Here is a 17,690-nt window from a genome sequence, read left to right on the forward strand (position 1 = left end):
CTTTCCGGCTTTATTTTCTCATGCGAGGAAAGCAACTAGACCGTGCTCCTTCCCACCCAATTTTGATTGTTGTGAATTCAACTATGTTTTTTTTTGTATGACATTATGCTGCTATTAATATTAGGACATCTACAATAGTGTGGTGTTAGTATCATTATAGGCGAGGGAGAAGCGAGATAGCGTTGTTTGTACGAAATGATGTTTCGTGCATCATACGAGTTTGACTTCTTTCGTCACGCGTTTTCCTGCGTCATATATCTTTCTAGTAATGTACTAAAAAAAATCCATCATTTGCGCCGAAAACAATTTTGTATCAATGCTACTATTATTTGATACAAGTAACACTTTGAACGGGCGCTCCTGGTCCACGTATGCATGACGTTTAGAAATTCACGCTTCTAAAATGGCACTGCCCCTATCTAGCATGCTTACACTTTGGACGCACCACCGAAGTCACTATTTACATTTCCCTTTGCCTTTCGGACTTTATTTTCTGATGCGATGAAAGCAACAAGAGCATGCTCCTTTCCATCCAATTTCTATTGTAGTGAGTTCAACTGCCTTTGTTATTTATGACATTACACTGTTAGTAATATTAGGACATCTATAATTGTGTGACGATGGTCTCACTATAGGCAAGGGAGAAGCGATATTGCATTTTCTGTACGAAATGATGTTTCGTGCACCATATGAGTCTGACTTCTTTTCATCCAACGTTTTTTATATATCTTTATATTAATGCATCACAGAAAAGAAATTGCGCCAAGAAAAATTTGTATCAATGCTACTATTCATTGATAGAGATAACGCTTGAACCACTATCTTTGTGTTCATGTATGCATGACGTTTAGAACTTTATGTTTGTAAAATGACACTTCATTGCGAAGATGTGTGTTGCTTTGGTCCGTACTAATAGAGGCATTCCAAAGGATATGGTATGCAAGGGAAGAAAAGGTGTAAAGTTACCACGAAATGATAGAATGCAGTGATTAACAATAAAACAAAACGTAAACTTGTTCAAAACAAAATGTGAATACATGAAGATCAGAATTGATGAAGGCAGGGAGAGGCCATGACTAATAAAATAATTGCCGCACTTGATTTTCATCTTAGGTTTCACCCCCTCTTTTCCATTGAGAAGAAGAGCAAAGGTCTCATGACACGGTTGAAGTTTTTGTTGGGAAAAAAGCCACCCTAGGCAAGTATGTACTGCATTTGTTCACAACCCAAACGGTTTCATCTTGAATCTGACTTCTTTTTGTCACACGTTTTCATCTTGAGTCTTACTTCTTTTTGTCGCACATTTTTCGGCGTCGTATATCTTTATATTAATGCACCGCAAAAATCTTTCATGTGCGCCAAAAAATCTTGTACCAATGCTATTGTTAAGTGATAGATATAGATAGTCCTTAAATCACACGTTCCACATTTATGATGACTTTTAGAATTATACGCTTCTAAAACATCACTAGCCCTATTGAGAACTTGCTACTTTTAAACGATGGATGTTACTTGCCATTCCGAAGGGAGTGGTATACAACATGAAAACGGTGTAAAGTATCCCCAATGAAAAATTGTATTGATTCAAAAACAAAAGAAAACTACCCCAGGTTCATAAACAAAATATGAATGCTAGAATGACATATATTCAGGAAGAGAGAGAGTTAACTATTGTGTTTGTCTAAAGTTCTACCCATATGGTAAATGAGAGTCGTATTTATGCAACAAATCACCATAAATCTTGTACGCCACCTATGGTTAGAAATAAATGACCATTTAAAACCATGGTACCGGCCTTTAGTTTTTTTTTTCTATTTCATCACACGTAAATAGAAAATAACATAGGTTGGTTATGTGCGAAAATGCCTTCTGAAGCTCGTCCTCCACAGAGGCCGGTTTTTGAAAACCAAAATTTATCAAAATTCTTATTTTACAGTTCAAAAAAATGTAAAAAAATACTGATATATATGGAAGCATAATACACATGTGCGCAAATTTTTAGGACGAAATACGTTGAAACGAGGGCTGTGCAAAAAAGACAAATTTGAAGCTTTTTAACACATGATACTATTCATCCTCAAAGTTCAGAAATCGGTCTTTTTTGTATAGGTCACATTTAAAGGTATTTCATCCTAAATTTTTACGCCCACATACATTTCATCCTTGTATAGTTGCATTTTTTTGTTTTGAAGTTAAAAAGTTTGAATTTTAATTTTTTTTAAAATAAAGAATTCCATGAAGCTCGGTCACCAAAACGCCCTATTCGGTTATGTGCTAATAGGTTTGTCGTGAAAAATACTTACATACTAAGGTATTAGTAACTATGCCTATGTTTAAAATGCCTAATTTGAGGGGGTAGTCCTTACTTAGACATGGCAACAGTTCTTTAATGATTCCCCGTAACAGCAAAAGAGAACAACCCTTTATTGATGCCATCTACCAGTTTCACTTTCTTACTTCGTGTCACTCATGTGAAACAAACATTAGCATTGTCTTCTTCCATTTGTTCTTTTCTAAATGCAAGTAGAGATTGGGTGCCCATCTCATTCCCCCAGTGGATCTCTCTTTTCTTATTTCATTGTGGACATGGAATCGGATCCTACTAATATTTCAGAACCAAACTAGACTGTACATGAAGGCAACATGTAATTTGCGCATGTTCCCCCTCCACTAGGCCGCCTACATCTATAGGGCATCTATTCAGTACATCAGGTTGATCCGCCCGTTCGTTAGTAAATCAACCATAACCATTAAAACGAGGGGACCTCACCATAAAGTATAAGAACCATTTTTGCAGCGACCAACCAGGGTTAATGTGTTGTGTAAGTTAAAACCTTGAGACCACACAAGGAATAAGTTCAGTGGGGCCACTAAGTCTCCCTATGTGTCATGTGTGCAATTATCTAGTTAGCTAGTTTCCTGCTTAAGAATATGAATCTAGATTTTTTTTCTTATTAGTTAAGGCTGTCCATAATGGTAGTATCATAGGTTGTATCATGCATGCCAAATAGACACTTTCGATGAGGTGGCATAGAATTAAATGAAGAAAGAAAGGGTTGTGTATCATAGCATGATACCGTATGATATTAAATGATGTGCTACTATGTGTCTTGCATGACAATAAATGAACTACACTACTCCCTCCGCCACGGTTTAGAGCAAGTACAATAGTATAGCCAGCTGCTGGCTATAAGACATTGCCATGTCATCTATAGCTCACCTTATAGCCAACATGTACAATAGTTCATTGCAAAAGTGTACTACTTCTTTATTATATGGTCCACCTTTCATACTCACAAAATGCCTAGGAGCACGTGGTAGAGCTGGCTCTTAGCTAAGAGTCCGCTTACCTTCTCTCTCCTCTTCTCTTTCCTCTAACTAAATAAAAATATATTAGTTTATTCCTTATAGCCAGCTGACTCAACTCTATTATACTTGCTTTTAGAAGGCACAGTTAGACTTGCGTGCATTTTCAAAATAGACAAAGATTAAGGCACGTTGCATTTACTCCTAACAGCTAATTAGTACTCCGTTGTACTACTTCTATATGCATGCGTAGTGTGAATGCTATTTTTTAACTCATTTCACAGTCAATCAATAACCACCTAAGTCCTACAGAATTTGCATGCACGCCTTCTAAACCGTGACGGAGGGAGTATGATACCAACATATGATACTATGCATTACGGATGTGGTATCATACACTAGTATCATATGCATGATACTAGTATATGATACTACCCATTACAACCAGCCTAATACTCCATCCGCTCACAAATAAAGGATGTTTTGGATATTTCAATATGAACTATAGACAGATTGAAATGAATGAACAAACACATTAAAATATGTTTACATACATCTGGATAAAAAAAGTTTAAAAATCTTATATAATACCGAATAGAATGAGAACATATGATTATGCCTATTTCACATTTTTTTATTAGAAGGCTTACCTATCATTCCTAGAAACAAAGCTCAAACCACGTGTGCATTTGTGTGTGTGGTGGGTTTGGGGGGGGGGGGGAATCTGCCTATTTGTCTCGTTGAATAAACAACACTATTCTAAGGCCCTGTTTGGGTACTAGGGTTAAAGTTAGAGTTGGTTAGATTGAACTCGTCTATTCCTTAAAAATCCAAACAGGTGGGTTAGAGTTGGTTAGATGCATCTAACCCACCCAAAAAATCTAACCCACACAAGAGGTGCTTTTTTGGGTTAGAATTAAGTGGGGTCCAGGGAAAGAAAAAAAAAACAACCCCAACCGCACCAGATCCCGTCGCTCCCCACCCATCCCACTCCCATCGCTCTCCACCCATCCCGCTCTCGTCGCTCCCCACATCCATACCGCACCGCCGGCAGCACTAGCCCCCATCCCGCCGGCACTAGCCCCGCCCCGCCCTCTGCCCCCAGCCACCCCAACCCACCGCCTGCACCAGGCCTACCCCGTCCTCCGCCAAGACTCCCCGTTCAGCCGCTGGCACCAGCCCCCGGCCGCCCTGTCCCGTCGCCCCAGTCCCCCCATCCCGCCGCCACGAGGTACGTGTGCGTGTGTCTGTGTGCTTGTGTCATATGAAAGTATGCATGTGTCGTCTGAAAGTGTGCGTGTGTTGACCCAGCTGCAATGGACGGAGAGGGCTTCGAGGTGTGGGGTTCGCAGTTGTCGGCAAGCGGCCCAGCTACCCATGCCTGTCTCGACCTCAACTATCAAGCTTCGGCGTCGAAGGGGTTCTCGGGGCTTGGGCTGTACGTAGCTTTCCTCGAGAGCGACGACGATCTCCTCCCTGGACGAGGCAGGTCCTCCAGGATCCCTCCCTATCAGCCACCGCGTGCCGGAGCAGGAGACGGACGGGCGAACCCGTCGCCACCCTTGGCACGGCAACTGAACTTCGGCCGCTCCTCGTCGGCGGCAGCTGGTCGCGGAGGAGGAAACATTGGCGTGTTCCTTGGTGGGTCGTCGACGGGGGCAGGCGGTGGCGTTCGGCAACGCGCCAACTCGGCGGCCGTGGCACTTGCCCGCCGTAACCAGCTTACCAGCCATGGCGGCCAGCGCGTACCGCCTTCGCGGGCACCGCGGAGTGCCGTCCGTGGGCAAGCATCCAGTTTCGGCGCTCCCTTCGACAATGATGATGAAGAATTGGAGGACGATATCGAAGAGTTACCAAGCTTCGGAGGTCCCCCGGTGAGCCAAAGGAATGGGGCCCAATGGAATGATGTTAATAGTGCTTTCTTGTTAGAATTGTGCATTGAACAACGTACAACAGGAACGTATAATGGTACACTGATGATTGTTGAAGGGAACCAAGCCGTTGTCGACGACTTACTTGCTAGAAGGGGGTTGCTATATACACGTTTGCTAGTTGAACCGTCTTGCAACATTTTTTTCCAATTACACTTGTTCATCTTAGTATCATTGTGTGCCTTTCACATTATGTAGGGAAGTATTATGTGGTTGATGCGAGGTACCCAAACCGGCCAGGCTAGCTTTCACCATACAAATGTACAAGGTACCATGTGCAACAATGGCAAAACGGCCCGCCGCCGCAAGGTTTGAAATAAACATTCAACCATGCACATGAAAAAGTTAGGAATGTCGTTGAGCGATCATTTGGAGTGTTGAAGATGAAATTTAGGATTTTGTTGAACATGCCAATATTTCCAGAGGACAAGCAAACTAGAAGTGTTGTTACCTGTATGGCTCTTCATAATTTCATTCGTGAGAGCAGAATTGCGGATAGGGAATTTGATGCCTATGATGCGGATGAAAATTATAACCCAACGTCGGATTCTTCTGCATGTGCATGGCCAGAAGATGAACCACTTGGTGAAGATGTTAACATGAATGCCTTCCATGATGAGTTAGCTCATGCTTTGTTTCATGGAGTGTAATATTTTTTGAAGCTTCGATTGACGACTTGTATGTTTAAATGGACGTCTAATTTGTATGGACAAATTAATTCTGATCATGTTTTGTATGCTTGATTTGTAAAGAATGTGCGTTTATGCCAATTGTGAGCAGGAGGAGGCCACACAAGGACCGGCCACACCAAATCCGGCAGAAAATAGGGTTCAAAGTAACCAAATGATTGAGAAAGAACATTTATTGTCAATCTAACCCTCTCATCCAAACGCCTTTTTGGTTAGAGTTAGTTCCGAGTTAGAATCTAACTCTAACCTCTAATCGGGTTAAGCTATCCAAACAGGGCCTAAGTTTTATCCCATCCAGCCTTTTTTCGTTCTATTAGGTGGGACCCATCATCAGGTCGACCTAGTGTGAGCTGACTAAACTAATACATTCTCTGTCATAAAATTTAAGACGTATTTTCACGCAAGTTTGCGCATGCACTAATCTCGATGAGACCAGACGGGTCACATAAGGTGCTGGTGCACACGTCCATGCTATCCTCATCCGTTAGCAAGGCCTAAAATAAACCTCTTTTACTTTTAATATATATTTTTGCGGGGTTCTTTTACTTTTAATATAATCATGCTAAACTTGAATTCTCATCATGCGGACGTTTGCAGACTTGTGGACGCCGTCCGCTCGCTTGCATGTCATCACACGACCCGAGTTGTTGTTTAGAGATTCGGAGCATCAACAACCAGGATGTCTCAAATACGTTTCAAAGTTTTAAACGGTCTGAACAAGTCGCTTGGTCACTGACTTGTAACCAAAGAGCGACTCAGACGGACGTCCCAAACGGGCCTCAAACATCTGGGTTGACTAACACCCCTCATATCCAGCCTAAATATGGGGTGGATATAGGAGCGTGTGAACGCGCACGTCACGTCGGTGCGGCAGCATGGACCCACGCAGAATCGCCCAGAAACCCGGCGGTCTGGCAAACGCCTCCTCCGATGGGGGAGGGGGTGTAAAAGCCGCGTGGTGCCGGTCTATATCGCCGCCCGAGGCCAAATCAGGCTATTTAAGTCGGTCGACGTCCCCCAACCATATCCCATCCACCTTCTCCCTTTCCTTGCCGCCAGCCCAAGCCCATCCATCTTCTCTCTCCCGCTCCTGCATTCTTTCCACGCTCTCATGCGACGTCATGGTCCATACAAAGGCCACCACTGTTGGGTAACGTAGCATACATTCAAAAAATTTCCTATGCATATTCAGATCTTCCTACGGAGAGACCAGCAACGAGAGAGGGGTGAGTGTATCTTCATACCTTTGAAGATTGCTAAGCGGAAGCATTACTAGAACGCGGTTGATGGAGTCGTACTCGCGGCGATTCAGATCGCGGTGTGATTCCGATCTAGTGCCGAACTACGGCACCTCCGCGTTCAACACACGTGCAGCCCGGTGACGTCTCCTGCACCTTGATCCAGCAAGGAGGAGGGAGAGGTTGGGGAAGAACTCCAGCAGCACGACGGCGTGGTGTCGATGGAGAGACGAGGTCTCCCGGCAGGGCTTCGCCAAGCACCGGCAAAGAGGAGGAGAAAGAAGGGCAGGCCTGGCCGAGGGAGATGGAAAAGTCTGTTCCCCAATGGCCAAAAGTGCCTACTATATATAGGGGGAGGGGAGAGGGGGTGCCACCCCTAGGGTTCCCACCCTAGGTGGTGCGGCAGCCAGGGCAGGGAGGAGGGGTGGCGCACCCCTCTGGTGGGCCTTAGGCCCACCTGCGCTAGGGTTCCCCCCCTCTCCCATCTTCCTGCGCCATGGGCTGAGTGGGGGGCGCACCAGCCCACCTAGGGGCTGGTCCCCTCCCCCACTTGGCCCAACTAGCCTCCCGGGGTCGTTGCCCCCTTTCGGTGGACCCATGGGGCCACCTCCAGTGGTCCCGGTGGTCCCGGTACGTTACCGGTGATGCTCGAAACACTTCCGGTGTCCGAAACCATCCGTCCTATATATCAGTCTTTACCTCCGGACCATTCCGGAGATCCTCGTGACGTCCGGGATCTCATCCGGGACTCCGAAGAACTTTCTATAACCTCGTATAACAATTCCCTATAACCCTAGCATCATCGAACCTTAAGTGTGTAGACCCTACGGGTTCGGGAGACAGGTAGACATAACCGAGACACCTCCCCGGCCAATAACCATCAGCGGGGTTTGGATACCCATGGTGGCTCCCACTTGCTCCACGATGATCTCATCGGATGAACCACGATGTCAAGGATTCAATCAATCCCGTATACAATTCCCTTTGTCTGTTGGTATAGAAATTGCCAGAGATTCGATCGTCGGTATACCTATACCTTGTTCAATCTCGTTACCGGTAAGTCTCTTTACTCGTTCCGTAGCACGCCATCATGTGACTAACTCCTTGGTCACATTAAGCTCATGATGATGTTCTACCGAGTGGGCCCAGAGATACCTCTCCGTCACACGAAGTGACAAATCCCGATCTCGATTCGTGTCAACCCAACAGACACTTTCGGAGATACCCGTAGTGCACCTTTATAGTCACCCAGTTACGTTGTGACGTTTGATACACCCAAAGCACTCCTACGGTATCCGGGAGTTGCACAATCTCACGGTCGAAGGAAAAGATACTTGACATTGGAAAAGCTTTAGCATACGAACTATACGATATAGTGCTATGCTTAGGATTGGGTCTTGTCCATCACATCATTCTCCCAATGATGTGATCCCGTTATCAATGACATCTAATGCCCATGACCAGGAAACCATGATCATCTATTGACTAACGAGCTAGCCAACTAGAGGCTTGCTAGGGACACATTGTGATCTATTTATTCACACATGTATTACTGTTTCCTGTTAATACAATTATAGCATGAACAATAGACGATTATCATGAACAAGGAAATATGATAATAACCATTTTATTATTGCCTCTAGGGCATATTTCCAACAGTCTCCCATTTGCACTAGAGTCAATAATCTAGTTACATTGTGATGTATCAAACACCCATAGCATTATGGTGTTAATCATGTTTTTCTCGTGGAAGAGGTTTAGTCAACGGGTGTGCAATATTCAGATCCGTGTGTACTTTACAAGTATCTATCACTCCACTCTGGACATGCTCCTGGATGGAGTTGTAGCGGCGTTTGATGTGCTTCGTCTTTCGGTGAAACCTGTGCTCCTTGGCTATGGCAATGGCCCCAGTGTTATCACAGAAGAGTGTCATTGGACCCGACGCGCTTGGAACCACTCCAAGGCCGGTGATGAGCTCCTTCATCCAAATTCCTTCATGAGCCGCTTCTGAAGTAGCTATGTACTCCGCTTCACATGTAGATGCTGCCACGACTTCTTGCTTGCTGCTGCACCAGCTCACTACCCCACCATTCAAAACATATACGTATCCGGTCGGTGGCTTAGAGTCATCCGGATCTGTGTCGAAGCTGGCATCGGCGTAACCCTTTATGACGAGCTCTTCGTCACCTCCATAAACGAGAAACATTTCCTTAGTCCTTTTCAGGTACTTAAGGATATTCTTGACCGCTCTCCAGTGTTCCATACCGGGATCACTTTGGTACCTCCCTACCAAACTTATGGCAAGGTTTATATCAGGTCTGGTACATAGCATGGCATACATAAGAGAGCCCACGGCTGAAGCGTAGGGGACAGAATTCATCTTCTCTCTATCTGCTGCCGTGGTCGGCGACTGAGTCTTACTCAATCTCATACCTTGCAAAACTGGCAAGAACCCTTTCTTTGAGTTTTCCATATTGAACTTCTTCAATATCTTGTCAAGGTATGTACTTTGCGAAAGACCTATGAGGCGTCTAGATCTATCTCTATAGATCTTGATGCCTAATATGTATGCAGCTTCTCCAAGGTCCTTCATTGAAAAACTCTTGTTCAAATAGGACTTTATGCTCTCCAACATTTCTGTATTGTTCCCCATCAATAATATGTCACCCACATACAGTATGAGGAAAGCTACAGAGCTCCCACTCACTTTCTTGTACAGACAGGCTTCTCCGTAAACCTGTATGAAACCAAATGCTTTAATCACCTCATTAAAGCGAATGTTCCAACTCCGAGATGCTTGCACCAGCCCATAGATGGAGCGCTGAAGCTTGCACACTTTGTTAGCACCCTTAGGGTCGACAAAACCTTCTGGTTGCATCATATACAACTCTTCCTTAAGGTTCCCGTTAAGGAACGCTGTTTTGACGTCCATTTGCCAAATTTCATAATCATAAAAGGCGGCAATCGCTAACATGATTCGGACTGATTTCAGCTTCGCTACGGGTGAGAAAGTCTCTTCGTAGTCAACTCCTTGAATTTTTCAAAAACCCTTTGCGACAAGTCGAGCTTTATAAACGGTTACATTACCGTCTGCATCAGTCTTCTTCTTGAAGATCCATTTATTTTCTATGGCTCGCCGGTCATCGGGCAAGTCCACCAAAGTCCATACTTTGTTCTCATACATGGATCCTATCTCGGATTTCATAGCTTCAAGCCATTTGTTGGAATTCGGGCCCGCCATCGCTTCTTCATAGTTCGAAGGTTCACCATTGTCTAGCAACATGATTTCCATCACAGGGTTGCCGTACCACTCTGGTGCGGAGCGTGCCCTCGTGGACCTTCGCGGTTCAGTAGTAACTTGATCCGAAGCTTCATGATCATTATCATTAACTTCCTCTTCAGTTTGTGCAGGCGCTACAGGAACAACTTCCCGCGCTGCGCTACTATCCTGTTCGAGAGGGGGTGTAATTACCTCATCAAGTTCTACGTTCCTCCCACTTACTTCTTTCGAGAGAAACTCTTTCTCTAGAAAGGATCCGTTATTGGCAACAAAGGTTTTACCTTCGGATCTAAGATAGAAGGTATACCCAATAGTTTCCTTATGGTATCCTATGAATACGCATTTCTCCGCTTTGGGTTCGAGCTTTTCTGGTGGAAGTTTCTTCACATAAGCATCGCAGCCCCAAACTTTAAGAAACGACAACTTAGGTTTCTTGCCAAACCATAGTTCATATGGTGTCGTCTCAACGGATTTAGACGGTGCCCTATTTAAAGTGAATGCTGCAGTTTCTAATGCGTATCCCATAATGATAGCGGTAAGTCAGTAAGAGACATCATAGATCGTACCATATCTAATAAAGTGCGATTACGACGTTCAGACACTCCAATGCGTTGCGGTGTGCCAGGCGGTGTCAGCTGTGAAATGATTCCACACTTCCTTAGGTGTGTGCCAAACTCGTGACTTAAATATTCTCCTCCATGATCAGATGGTAGACACTTAATTTTTCTGTTACATTGATTCTCGACCTCAATCTGAAATTCCTTGAACTTTTCAAATGTCTTAGATTTGTGCTTCATCAAGTAGATATACCCATACCTACTCAAATCATCGGTGAGAGTGAGAACATAACGATAGCCACCGCGAGCTTCAACGTTCATTGGACCACACACATTAGTATGTATTATTTCCAATAAGTCGGTTGCCCTCTCCATTATTCCTGAGAATGGAGTCTTAGTCATCTTGCCCATGAGGCACGGTTCGCATGTGTCAAATGATTCAAAGTCAAGAGACTCTAATAGTCCATCAGTATGGAGCTTCTTCATGCGCTTAACGCCGATATGACCAAGGCAGCAGTGCCACAAGTATGTGGGACTATCATTATCAACTTTACATCTTTTGGTACTCACACTATGAATATGCGTAACATCACGATCGAGATTCATAAAGAATAAACCATTCACCAGCGGAGCATGACCATAAAACATATCACTCATATAAATAGAACAACCATTATTCTCTGACTTAAATGAGTAGCCATCTCACATTAAGCAAGACCCTGATACAATGTTCATGCTTAAGGCTTGTACTAAATAACAATTATTAAGGTTTAAAAGTAATCCCGACGGTAGATGTAGAGGTAGCGTGCCGACGGCGATCACATCGACCTTGGAACCATTCCCGACGCGCATCGTCACCTCGTCCTTGGCCAGTCTCCGCTTATTACGCAGTTCCTGCTTTGAGTTGCAAATGTGAGCAACAACACCGGTATCAAATACCCAGGAGCTACTACGAGCGCTGGTAAGGTACACATCAATAACATGTATATCACATATACCTTTAACGTTGCCGGCCTTCTTGTCCGCTAAGTATTTGGGGCAGTTCCGCTTCCAGTGACCCCTTCCCTTGCAATAGAAGCACTCAGTCTCAGGCTTGGGTCCATTCTTTTTCTTCTTCCCGGCATCTGGCATACCGGGCGCGGCAATGGCTTTGCCGTCTTTCTTGAAGTTCTTCTTACCCTTGGCCTTCTTGAAACTAGTGGTCTTGTTGACCATCAACACTTGATGCTCTTTCTTGATTTCTACATCTGCAGACTTGAGCATCGAGTACAACTCGGGAATGGTTTTCTCCATCCCTTGCATGTTGTAGTTAAGCACAAAGCCTTTGTAGCTTGGTGGGAGAGACTGGAGGATTCTGTCAATTATAGCATCATCCGGAAGTTCGACTCCAAGTGAAGTCGGACGACCGTGTAACCAAGACATTTTGAGTATGTGCTCACTGACATAATTGTTCTCCTCCATCTTACAGCTAAAGACCTTGTCGGAGAATTCATTTCTCTCGACACGGGCATGAGCTTGAAAAACTAGCTTCAGCTCTTGGAACATCTCATATGCACCGTGTTGCTCAAAACGCCTTTGGAGCCCCGTTTCTAAACTGTATAACATGCAACACCTAACCAGAGAGTAGTCATCACTCCGCGTTTGCCAGGCGTTCAAAATGTCCTGGGCTGCTGCGGGAGCGGGATGGTCACCTAGTGGCGCATCAAGGACATAAGCCTTTTTAGCTGCTTCAAGGATGAGCTTCAAGTTGTGAACCCAGTCCGCATAGTTGCTACCATCATCTTTCAGCTTGTTTTTCTCTAGGAATGCGTTAAAATTGAGGTTGACGTTGGCCATCTACAATATTTATAAAGACAACTTTTAGACTAAGTTCATGACAATTAAGTTCATTTAATCAAATTAAGTATGAACTCCCACTTAAATCGACATCCCTCTAGTCATCTAAGTGATACATGATCCATGTTGACTAACCCGTGTCCGATCATCACGTGAGACGGACTAGTCACCATGGTGAGCAACTTCATGCTGATGGTATTCAACCATACGACTCATGTTCGACCTTTCGGTCTCTTGTATTCGAGGTCATGTCTGTACATGCTAAGCTCGTCGAGTCAACCTAGGTGTTTCGCGTGTGTAAATCTGGCTTACACCCGTTGTATGCGAACGTTAGAATCTATCACACCCAATCATCACATGGTGCTTCGAGACAACGATCCTTCGCAACGGTGCACACTTAGGGGAATACGTTCTCGAAATTTTAAGAGGGATCATCTTATTATGCTACCGTCGTTCTAAGCAATAAGATGAAAAACATGATAAACATCACAGTGCAATCATATAGTGACATGATATGGCCATTATCATCTTTGCTCTTTCGATCTCCATCTTCAGGCATCGCATGATCATCATCGTCACTGGCGTGACACCATGATCTCCATCATCATGATCTCCATCAACGTGTCTCCGTGAAGTCGTCACGCCAACTACTACTATCACTACTACTATAGCTAACCGTTAGCAATGAAGTAAAAGTAGTAAGCACATGGCGTTGCATCTCATACAATAAATTAAGACAACTCCTATGGCTCCTGCCGGTTGTCATACTCATCGACATGCAAGTCGTGAAACCTATTACAATAACATGATCATCTCATACATCATACATGCAACATCACAACTTTGGCCATATCACATCACATGTCAAACCCTGAAAAAACAAGTTAGGTGTCCTCTAATTGTTGTTGCAAGTTTTACGTGGCTGATTTGGGTTTCTAGCAAGAACGCCTTCTTACCTACGTGACAGCCACAACAATGATATGCCAAAGCTATTTACCCTTCATAAGGACCCTTTTCATCAAATACAATCCGACTAGAGTAGGAGAGACAGACACCCGCTAGCCACCTTTATGCACGGTGTGCATGTCTGTCGGTGCAACCAGTCTCACGTAAGCGTACATGTAAATTCGGTCCGGGCCGCTACATCCCACAATACCACCGGAAAAAATAAGACTAGTAGCGGCAAGCAATTGACAAATCATCGCCCACAACCTTTTGTGTTCTACTCGTGCATAGAATCTACGCATAGAAAACCTGGCTCGGATGCCACTGTTGGGTAACGTAGCATAAATTCAAAAAAATTCCTACGCATATTCAGATCTTCCTACGGAGAGACCAGCAATGAGAGAGGGGTGAGTGCATCTTCATACCTTTGAAGATTGCTAAGCGGAAGCGTTACTAGAACGCGGTTGATGGAGTCGTACTCGCGGCGATTCAGATCGCGGTGTGATTCCGATCTAGTGCCGAACTATGGCACCTCCGCGTTCAACACACGTGCAGCCCGGTGACGTCTCCCGCACCTTGATCCAGCAAGGAGGAGGGAGAGGTTGGGAAGAACTCTAGCAGCACGACGGCGTGGTGTCTATGGAGAGACGAGGTCTCCCGGCAGGGCTTCGCCAAGCACCGACAAAGAGGAGGAGAAAGAAGGACAGGGATGCGCCGAGGGAGAGGGAAAAGTGTGTTCCCCAATGGCCAAAAGTGCCTACTATATATAGGGGGAGGGGAGAGGGGGTGCCACCCCTAGGGTTCCCACCCTAGGTGGTGCGGCAGCCCCCCCAGATGGGAGGTGCGGCAGCCAGGGCAGGGAGGAGGGGTGGCGCACCCCTGTGGTGGGCCTTAGGCCCACCTGCGCTAGGGTTCCCCCCTCTCCCCTCTTCCTGCGCCATGGGCTGAGTGGGGGGCGCACCAGCCCACCTAGGGGCTGGTTCCCTCCCCCCCACTTGGCCCAACTAGCCTCTTGGGGTCGTTGCCCCCTTTCGGTGGACCCCCGGGGCCACCTCCGGTGGTCTCGGTGGTCCCGGTACGTTACCGGTGATGCCCGAAACACTTCCGGTGTCCGAAACCATCCGTCATATATATCAGTATTTACCTACGGACCATTCCGGAGCTCCTCATGACGTCCGGGATCTCATCCGGGACTCCGAACAACTATCCATAACCTCGTATAACAATTCCCTATAACCCTAGCGTCATCGAACCTTAAGTGTGTAGACCCTACGGGTTCGGGAGACAGGTAGACATGACCAAGACACCTCTCCGGCCAATAACCATCAGCGGGGTCTGGATACCCATAGTGGCTCCCACTTGCTCCATGATGATCTCATCGGATGAACCACAATGTCAAGGATTCAATCAATCCCGTATACAATTCCCTTTGTGTGTCGGTATAGAACTTGCCAGAGATTCGATCGTCGGTATACCTATACCTTGTTCAATCTCGTTACCGGTAAGTCTCTTTACTCCTTCCGTAGCACGTCATCGTGTGACTAACTCCTTAGTCACATTGAGCTCATGATGATGTTCTACCGAGTGGGCCTAGAGATACCTCTCTGTCACACGGAGTGACAAATCCCGATCTCGATTCGTGCCAACCCAACAGACACTTTCAGAGATACCCGTAGTGCACCTTTATAGTCACCTAGTTACGTTGTGACATTTGATACACCCAAAGCACTCCTACGGTATCCGGGAGTTGCACAATATCACGGTCGAAGGAAAAGATACTTGACATTGGAAAAGCTTTAGCATACGAACTATACGATATAGTGCTATGCTTAGGATTGGGTCTTGTCCATCACATCATTCTCCCAATGATGTGATCCCGTTATCAATGACATCTAATGCCCATGACCAGGAAACCATGATCATCTATTGACTAACGAGCTAGCCAACTAGAGGCTTGCTAGGGACACATTGTGATCTATTTATTCACACATGTATTACTGTTTCCTGTTAATACAATTATAGCATGAACAATAGACGATTATCATGAACAAGGAAATATGATAATAACCATTTTATTATTGCCTCTAGGGCATATTTCATTATTAACATGTATTACTGTTTCCTGTTAATAACCATTTTATTATCCAGCCTGCTCTGATGAGGAGGAGCGAGCAGACAAAGAGGAGAGAGAGGAGCTGCATCCCACTCCAATGAAGGGGGAGCAGGCGGACAAAGAGGAGGGATAGGAGCTATAGCCTACACCGATGGAGGCGGAGAAGCTGGAGCAGGAGGTGGAGTCGGCTTCGGACCTCAAAATGGAGCAGGCGATGACGGAGTTGGCCATCGCTCAAGCGGAGGAGATGGCGGAGCAACATGACATCATGGAGTCCATCTAGGACAAGGCGTGTACGAAAGCCAACCGACGCTTCATTCGGCAGGAGCGGGCGTTTTCATGGGATTCGAGGCGGAGGCCGATGCGGAGAAGGCACCAAAGCATGAGCTGCACCTGCCGCCTACGTACTCGTAGCCTAGCAGGGAGATAGTCGACATCTCCAACGAGGAGTAGCATCTTAGTACGTGGATTTTTTATCTTTGAATGCTTTTGTATGGATTTGAGATTTATAGTATGAGGTATCCAGATGTGGATGATGAAATTTAAGGACTGGACGGTGAGTGCACGCGAACGTTTGAGGGACCGAATCTTCACATCTCGGTTGTAGATGCTCTCGGAAGCAATAACGGGCTAGCATAGAAGGAAGTTCTAGCGGCAATGTACAAGTACACATACCACCTGTACATAAATAGGATGCATATAACCAATGTCAACACACACACGCACACACACAAGTCATATGAGCCCAAAACTATGCCTAGGTGCATGAAAACGAAAATACCTCAAAGCGAACAAAAAGGTGAGCAACGGCATACAATAATGACCATTGTCATTAATCCTCTCTTGATAACACAAGGACAACAATAAAAGTTTTCAAAAATAAACAGTTCTAGGAAGAGAACAACACCCAAGCATCATTGTTGCTAGCTCCATCAATAGAAGCTGAGGTCGAGTGTTTTCACCCTGAAGATCAAGTTCAAGCAAACTGCAAGTAGTGTACTTGATAAAGTAATGACACAAAAATACCACCATTGCCAATTATAACCAACTAGGGTCAGACTTAGGGTTTTTACCTTAGATCTCAAGGCCGGGTATTTAGGAAGCACAACCGAACTAAAGTTATGTACGCACACGACCCTGACGTGAGACGTCACACGAGTCATGACCATATGTGCACAAATAGTTGGTTGAGCCGCTACAAGAGCATTCGTCACGAAATGTGCGGAAAGGCAAAAGCTCACTATCGCACACGTGACAAAGTCATTTACAAGAAAGAAAGGTCACTGGTATCGCTAGAATCCTGCTTTGGGGATATGCTCTATAAGCCCCGCATTGTCCTCACAAGTGCAAGATTAACATGAGGCGACACCACCACGAGCCACCTCTTGGTCCGCCATCCTCACGAACAGCGGAGGGTCATCTCACAGGAACACACATGGTTGCCACCCGTGAACTTGCATATCACGGGATCACGATCTCCATGCAAAACTTACCTTTGGTATGAGGCTAGAAGACACCCTATCTGAATTGTCATCAAACAACGCTCCTGATGTTTCACCATGCATGCATATTGCATCATGCCACCGCAGATGGCAAACCGAAGCATCCCACTAATGTACGACCCGACCAAGCACTAGATTCATTGGCGAGTGCCTCCGATGGCACCAAGGCAGGGGGAACACAGAGCAACGGTAATGTGTGATCTAGGTAGGAGTGCTTTCTTGTTTGATAGTTCATGTAATTGGTTGATGAGCCTCATGGTTACATTTTTCTTTTTTGGAAATTGCAACTATTT

This window comes from Hordeum vulgare, chromosome 2H (assembly GCF_904849725.1).
Source record: "Hordeum vulgare subsp. vulgare chromosome 2H, MorexV3_pseudomolecules_assembly, whole genome shotgun sequence".
Classification (NCBI taxonomy): Eukaryota; Viridiplantae; Streptophyta; class Magnoliopsida; order Poales; family Poaceae; genus Hordeum; species Hordeum vulgare.